The sequence below is a fragment of the Leucopleurus acutus genome, assembly GCF_964270905.1.
Source record: "Leucopleurus acutus genome assembly, chromosome: X".
In the NCBI taxonomy this organism is placed as follows: Eukaryota; Metazoa; Chordata; class Mammalia; order Artiodactyla; family Delphinidae; genus Leucopleurus; species Leucopleurus acutus.
In genome coordinates, this window is record NC_139148.1 from 54877479 (window position 1) to 54885653 (window position 8175).

The window sequence follows — 8175 nt, forward strand, 5'->3', positions numbered from 1 at the left end:
GACTAGATATCAATTACAGGAAAAGATCTGTAAAAAATACAAACATATGGAGGCTAAACAATACACTACTTAATAAAGAAGTCATCACTGAAGAGATCAAAGAGGAAATCAAAAAATACCTAGAAAAAAATGTCAATGGAGACAAGGCGACCAAAACCTATGGGATGCAGAAAAAGCAGTTCTAAGAAGGAAGTTTATAGCAATACAATGCTACCTTAAGAAACAGGAAACATCTCGAATAAACAACATAACCTTGCACCTAAAGCAATTAGAGAAAGAAGAACTAAAAAACCCCAAAGTTAGCAGAGGAAAGAAATCATAAAAATCAGATCAGAAATAAGTGAAAAAGAAATGAAGGAAATGACAGCAAGGATCAATAAACTAAAAGCTGGTTCTTTGACAAGATAAAGAAAATTGATAAACCATTAGCCAGACTCATGAAGAAAAAAAGGGAGAAGACTCAAATCAATACAATTAGAAATGAAAAAGGAGAAGTAAGAACTGACATTGCAGAAATACAAAAGATCATGAGAGATTACTACAAGCAACACTATGACAATAAAATGGACAACCTGGAAGAAATGGACAAATTCTTAGAAATGCACAGCCTGCCAAGACTGAATCAGGAAGAAATAGAAAATATGAACAGACCAATCACAAGCCCTGAAATTGAAACTGTGATTAAAAATCTTTCAACAAGCAAAAACCCAGGACCAGATGGCTTCACAGGCGAATTCTATCAACCATTTAGAGAAGAGCTAACACCTATCCTTCTCAAACTCTTCCAAAATATAGCAGAGGGAGGAACACTCCCAAACTCATGTTATGCGGCCACCATCACCCTGATACCAAAACCAGACAAGCATTTCACAAAGAAAGAAAACTACAGGCCAATATCACTGATGAACATAGATGCAAAAATCCTCAATAAAATACTAGCAAACAGAATCCAACAGCACATTAAAAGTATCATACACCATGGTCAAGTGGGGTTTATTCCAGGAATGCAAGAATTCTTTAATATACGCAAATCAATCAACGTGATACACCATATTAACAAATTGAAGGAGAAAAACCATGTTCATCTCAATAGATTCAGAGAAAATGTTTGACAAAATTCATCACCTATTTATGATAAAATCCCTGCAGAAAGTAGGCATAGAGGGAACTTTCCTCAACATACTAAAGGCCATATATGGCAAACCCACAGTCACCATCGTCCTCATTGGTGAAAATCTGAAAGCATTTCCACTAGGATCAGGAGGAAGACAAGGGTGCCCACTCTCACCACTCTTATTCAACATAGTTTTGGAAGTTTTAGCCACAGCAACAAGAGAAGAAAAGAAAAGAAAAGGAATCCAAATCGGAAAAAAAGAAGTAAAGCTGTCATTGTTTGCAGATGACATGATACTATACATAGAGAAACCTAAAGATGCTACCAGAAAACTACTAGAGCTAATCAATGAATTTGGTAAAGTAGCAGGATACAAAATTAATGCACAGAAATCTCTGGCATTCCTATACACTAATGATGAAAAATCTGAAAGTGAAATCAAGAAAACACTCCCATTTACCAATGCAAAAAAAAGAATAAAATATCTAGGAATAAACCTACCTAAGGAGACAAAAGACCTGTATGCAGAAAATTATAAGACACTGATGAAAGAAATTAAAGATGATACAAATAGATGGAGAGATATACCATGTTCTTGGGTTGGACGAATCAACATTGTGGAAATGACTCTAATACCGAAAGCGATCTACAGATTTAATGCAATCCCTATCAAACTACCACTGGCATTTTTCACAGAAGTAGAACAAAAAATTTCACAATTTTATGGAAACACAAAAGAACCCGAATAGTCAAAGCAATCTTGAGAACGAAAAACGGATTTGGATGAATCAGGCTTCCTGACTTCAGACAATACTACAAAGCTACAGTAATCAACACCGTATGGTCCTGGCACAAAAACAAATATAGATCAATGGAACAGGATAGAAAGCTCAGAGATGTACCCACGCACATATGGTCACCTTATCTTTGATAAAGGAGGCAGGAATGTACAGTGCAGAAAGGACAGCCACTTCAATAAATGGTGCTGTAAAATTGGACAGGTACATGTAAACGTATGAAATTAGATCACTGCCTAACACCATACACAAAAATAAGCTCAAAATGGATTAAAGACCTAAATGTAAGGCCAGACACTATCAAACTCTTAGGGGAAAACATAGGCAGAATACTCTATGACATAAATCACAGCAAGATCCTTTTGACCCACCTCCCAGAGAAATGGAAATAAAAACAAAAATAAACAAATGGGACCTAATGAAACTTAAAAGCTTTTGCGCAGCAAAGGAAACCATAAAGAAGACCAAAAGACAACCCTCAGAATGGGAGAAAATATTTGCAAATGAAGCAACTGACAAAGGATTAATCTCCAAAATTTATAAGCAGCTCATGCAGCTCAATATCAAACAAAGAAACAACCTGATCCAAAAATGGGCAGAAGACCTAAATAGACATTTTTCCAGAGAAGATATACAGACTACCAACAAACACATGAAAGAATGGTCAACAGCATTAATCATTAGAGAAATGCAAATCAAAACTACAATGAGATATCATGTCACACCAATCAGAATGGCCATCATCAAAAAATCTAGAAACAATAAATGCTGGAGAGGGTGTGGAGAAAAGGGAACCCTCTTGCACTGCTGGTGGGAATGTGAATTGGTTCAGCCACTATGGAGAACAGTATAGAGGTTCCTTAAAAAATACAAGTAGAAGTACCATATGACCCAGCAGTCCCACTACTGGGCATATACCCTTTGAAAACCATAATTCAAAACGAGTCATGTACCAAAATATTCATTGCAGTTCTATTTACAATAGCCCAGAGATGGAAACAACTTAAGTGTCCATCATTGGATGAATGGATAAAGAAGATATGGCACATATATACAATGGAATATTACTCAGCCATGAAAAGAAATGAAATTGAGCTATTTGTAATGAGGTTGATAGACCTAGAGTCTGTCATACAGAGTGAAGTAAGCCAGAAAGAGAAAGACAAATACTATATGCTAACACATATGTATGGAATTTAAGAAAAAAAATGTCATGAGGAATCTAGAGGTAAGACAGGAATAAAGACACAGACCTACTTGAGAATGGACTTGAGAATATGGGGAGGGAGAAGTGTAAGCTGTGACAAAGCAAGAGAGAGTCATAGACATATATACACTACCAAATGTAAGCTAGATTGCTAGTAGGAAACAGCCGCATAGTACAGGGAGATCAGCTCCGTGCTTTGTGACCACCTGGAGGGGTGGGATATGGAGGGTGGGAGTGAGGGAGATGCAAGAGGGAAGAGATTCGGGAACATATGTATATGTATAACTGATTCACTTTGTTATAAATCAGAAACTAACACATCACTGTAACGCAATTATACTCCAATAAAGATGTAAAAAAATAAAAGAATGCTATAACAGAAGACAAAGAAGAACATTATATAATGATAAATTAATAAATACACGTCCAATACTGGAGGACCTAAATATATGAAGCAAATACTAAGAGACCTAAAGGGAGAAATTGTCAATAATACAATAATAGTGGGATACTTTAACACCCCACTCACATAAATGGACAGATCATCCAGACAGAAAGTCAGTAAGGCAACAGTGGTCTTAAATGACACAATAGACGAGTCAGACTTCATAAATTTCTACAGGATATCCCAAACCAGCAGAATACACAGTCAAGTGCACATGGAACGTCTCTTAGATAGATCACATACTAAGTCAAAAAACATGGCTCAAAAAAATTTAAGAGGACAGAAATTATACCAAGCTTTTTATTCCAACCACAACAGTATAAAACTAGAAATCAACTACAGAATGAAAAATGGGATAAGAACAAACAAATGGAGACTAAACAACATGCTGCTAAGAAAACCAATGGGTCAATGAAGAAATGAAAGAAGAAATCAGAAAATACCTCAAGACAAGTGAATACGGAAACACAACTTTCCAAAATCTATATGGTACAGCAAACGGTTTCCTAAGAAGGATTTCATAGTGACAGGGTCCTTCCTCAAGAAACAAGGAAAAACTCAAATAAACAACCTAACCTACCTCTTAAATAATCAGGAAAAGAAAAAAACAGAGCTCAAAATCAGCAGAAGAAAGGAAATAATAAAGTTCAGAGGGGAAATAAATTAAATAGAGACCAAAAAATCAATAGAAAAGATCAATGAAAGCAAGAGCTGGTTTTCTTGAAAAGATAAACAGAATTGATAAACCTGTAACCAGGCTCAACAAGAAGAAAGCAGAGAGGACCCAAATAAAGAAAATGAGAAATGACAGAAGAGAAATAACAAGTGATACTACAGAAATACAGAAAAATTGTAAAAGAATACTATGAACATTTATACGCCAATAAATTGGACAACATAGTAGAAATGGACAAGTTTTAGAAAGATACAGCCTGCCAAGCCTGAGACAAGAAGAAACAGACAACTTGAACAGACCAATCACTAAAAGTGAAATTAATTTATAATACTAAAACAACCAAACAAACAAAACTCCCAGCAAACAAAATTATAGGACCCGATTTCTTCACAGAGGAACTTTATCAAACATAAAGAAGAACTAATACCTATCCTTTTCAAACTATTCCAAAAATAGAAGGGGGTGGGGTAAACATTCCTAAATTCATTGTATGGGCCACCATTACTCTGATACCAAAACTAGACAAAGACACTATCAAAAAAAAAAAGAAAGAAAATATCTTGATGAATATCTTAGTGATGATATTACCAGTATGTTTGATAAATATAGATACAAAAATCCTCAGCAAAATATTAGCAAACTAAATCAAACAATACCTAAAATTGATCATACACTACGAACAAGTTGGATTTATTCCAGGATCACCTGTATGGTTCAACATTTGCAAATCAATCAATGTGACTGCAACATTTTGTCATAAAGGCCATTTATGACAAATCCACAAACAACATAATACTCAACAGTGAAAAGCTGAAAGCCTTCCCACTAAATTCAGAAAAAAAGACAAAGATGCCGACTCTTGCCACTTCTATATAACATAGTATTGGAAGTTCTAGCCATGGCAATCAGACAAGAAAAAAGAAATAAATGATATCCAAATTGGAAGGGAAGAAGTAAACTCTCAATTTTTGCAGACACTTTATATACAGTGACATGATAATTTACATAGAGAACCCTAAAGTCTCCACACAAAAATTATTAGAACTAATAAATTCAGCAAGATTGCAGGATACAAAATACACAAATCTGTTGAGTTTCTATATATTTATAATGAAATAGTAGAAAGAGAAAGTAAAAAAAGCAGTCCCATTTATAATCAAAAAAAAAATACATAGGAATAAACTTAACCAAGTAGGTGAAAGATCTATACTCTGAAAACTATACAACATTGATGAAGGAAATTGAAAATGATTCAAAGAAATGGAAAGATAGCCCATGCTCTTGGATTGGAAGATTTAATATTTTTAAAATGTCCGTATTACCCAAAGAAATATACAGATTTAATGCAATCTCTATCAAAATACCCATGATATTTTTCATAGAACTAGAACAAACAATTCTAAAATTCATATAGAATTACAAGAGACCCTGAATTGCCAAAGTGATCTTGAGAGAAAAGAGCAAAGCTGAAGGTATAACCCTCCCAGATTTCAGACTATACTACAAAGATACAGTAATCAAAACAGCATGGTGTTGGTGCTAAAACAGACACATAGATCAATGGAACAGAATAGAAAGCCCAGGAATAACCCACACACCTATGGTCAATTAATCAACAAGGATGCAAAGGAGTCAAGAAGGTACAGTGGAGAAAAGACAGTCTCTTGAAAAAGTGTTGCTAGGAAAACTGGACAGTCACATATAAAACAATGAAATTAGAACTTTCCCTCACACTATATACAAAATAAACTCAAAATAGTTTAAAGATCTAAATGTAAGGCTTGAAACCTGTAAAACTCCTAGAAGAGAACATAGGCAGAACATTCTTTTACATAAATTGTAGCAATATGTTCTTGTATCAGTCTCCTAAGGCAAAATAAATAAAAGTAAAAATAAACAAATGGGATCTAATTAAACTTAGAAGATTTTGCACAGCAAAGGAAACCATCAACTCAAAAACAACCTATGGAATAGGAGAAAATATTTGCAAACCATGTGACTGACAAGGGGTTAATATCCAAAATAAACAATCAGCTTATACAACCCAATATCAAAAAAACAAACAACCCAATCAAAAAATGGTCAGAAGACCTGAATAGACATTTTCCCAAATAAGACATACAGATGACTAACAGTCACATGAAAAACTGCTCAACATCACTAATTGTTAGAGAAATGCAAATCAAAACAACACTGATGTCACTTCACACCTGCCAGAATGGCTATCATCAAAAGTCTACGAACAACAAATGTTGGAGAAGATGTGGAAAAAAAGGAACCCCCGTACATTGTTGGTGAGAATGTAGATTTGTGTAGCCACTATGGAAAACAGTATGGAGGTTCCTTAAAAAACTGAAAATGGAACTACCATATGATCCAGCAATTCCACTCCAGTGTATATATCCAGAAAAAAACGAAAACACTAATTTGCAAAGTTATGTGCACCCCAATGTTCATAGTAGCACTATTTACAATAGCCAAGGATAAGTAAAGGATATACTGTATAGCACAAGGAATTATACCCATTATCTTGTAATAACATATAATGGAGAGTAATCTGCAAAAATACTGAATCACCATGCTCTACACCTGAAACTAACATGATATGGTAAATCAACTTTATTTTGATTTAAAACATAAAAGAATTCTTGGAAAGGTCTGCCTAGAATAATAGTGAGTTTCCCATAGTCAGAGGTTTTCCATCAGTGGTTGGATGACTACATGGCAGGGCTTTTTTGGAAAGGCTCAAATGATATGACAGAGGCTTGGACTAGAGGCCTTTAACTTCTATCTCAGTCCTGAGGTTCTAGGTCTGTGTGGATGATACTGCTTCTAGTCATCTTACCAGAGACAGTAAATTTTGTGGGTGAGAAGAAAAGTCTTGTGGAGCAGTGAGGCCTGAGATTCTGCATTTCTATCAAATTCCAAGTGACGCCAATGCTATTGACTTAGGACCACTCTTTGAGCAGCAAGTTGTTAGCATGCATTCTCAACTGGGATTATATAGTCCTCAAACAGGTAAAAATTGCCTTTTGTGGGGCTGAGGGGAAGATCTTAGTTATTACACTGGCTTGTGTCCCTCGAAATGGTCATAGTATATGAATATACAGTAAAACTCTGTTATTAAAATTTCACAGGTGGAGTGATTTGGGAAAAAGTGTTCGAAAATGTTTATTGGTGGGGAAGCAATAATTTTAAAAAGGTTGAGAAACACTCTATTAGAGGGTCTAGACAATTGCTTTCAACTTTGACTCTACATTGGAATTACCTGGGGAGCTTTACATATTTTGGATACCTGGACTACACTCCTAAAGATTCCAGTTTAACTGGGCTCAAGTATAACCTTGACATCCGTTTTTGTTAAAGCTTTCTTTTTTTCTTGGCCGTGCCATGTGGCATGTGGGATCTTAGTTCCCTGACCACGATTGAACCCATGTCCCCTGCATTGGAAGCACAGAGTCTTGACCACTGGGCCTCCAGGAAAAGCCTATTAAAGGTTTCTAGATGTTTCTAATGTAAAACTAAGCTTGAGAGTTATTGGCCTAGACAGAAGACAAGAGGGTAAGATGTGGAGATGAGAAGAGAGGTATGGAAAGCATGGGGATGGGGTGGGTGTGACTTACTGGAAAAATGAGACACTTCAACACCTCTGGCACACTCAACAGGCACTATTTAAGGCTAAGAGCCCTGGGAAGCTATCAAAATATCTCTGTCCTGTTTGGGGGGAAGAAAACATCAAAACAATAAGCCAAGGCAAGAAGAGGGTGGGAAAGTTGCATGGGGTGGCAATTAAAAGGGTGGATGGGACTTCCTTGGTGATCTAGTGGTTAAGAATCTGCCTTCCAATGCAGAGGATGTGGGTTTGATCCCTGGTCGGGGAACTAAGATCCCACATGCTGGGGGGCAGCTAAGCCCATGCATCACAAAGACTGAGCC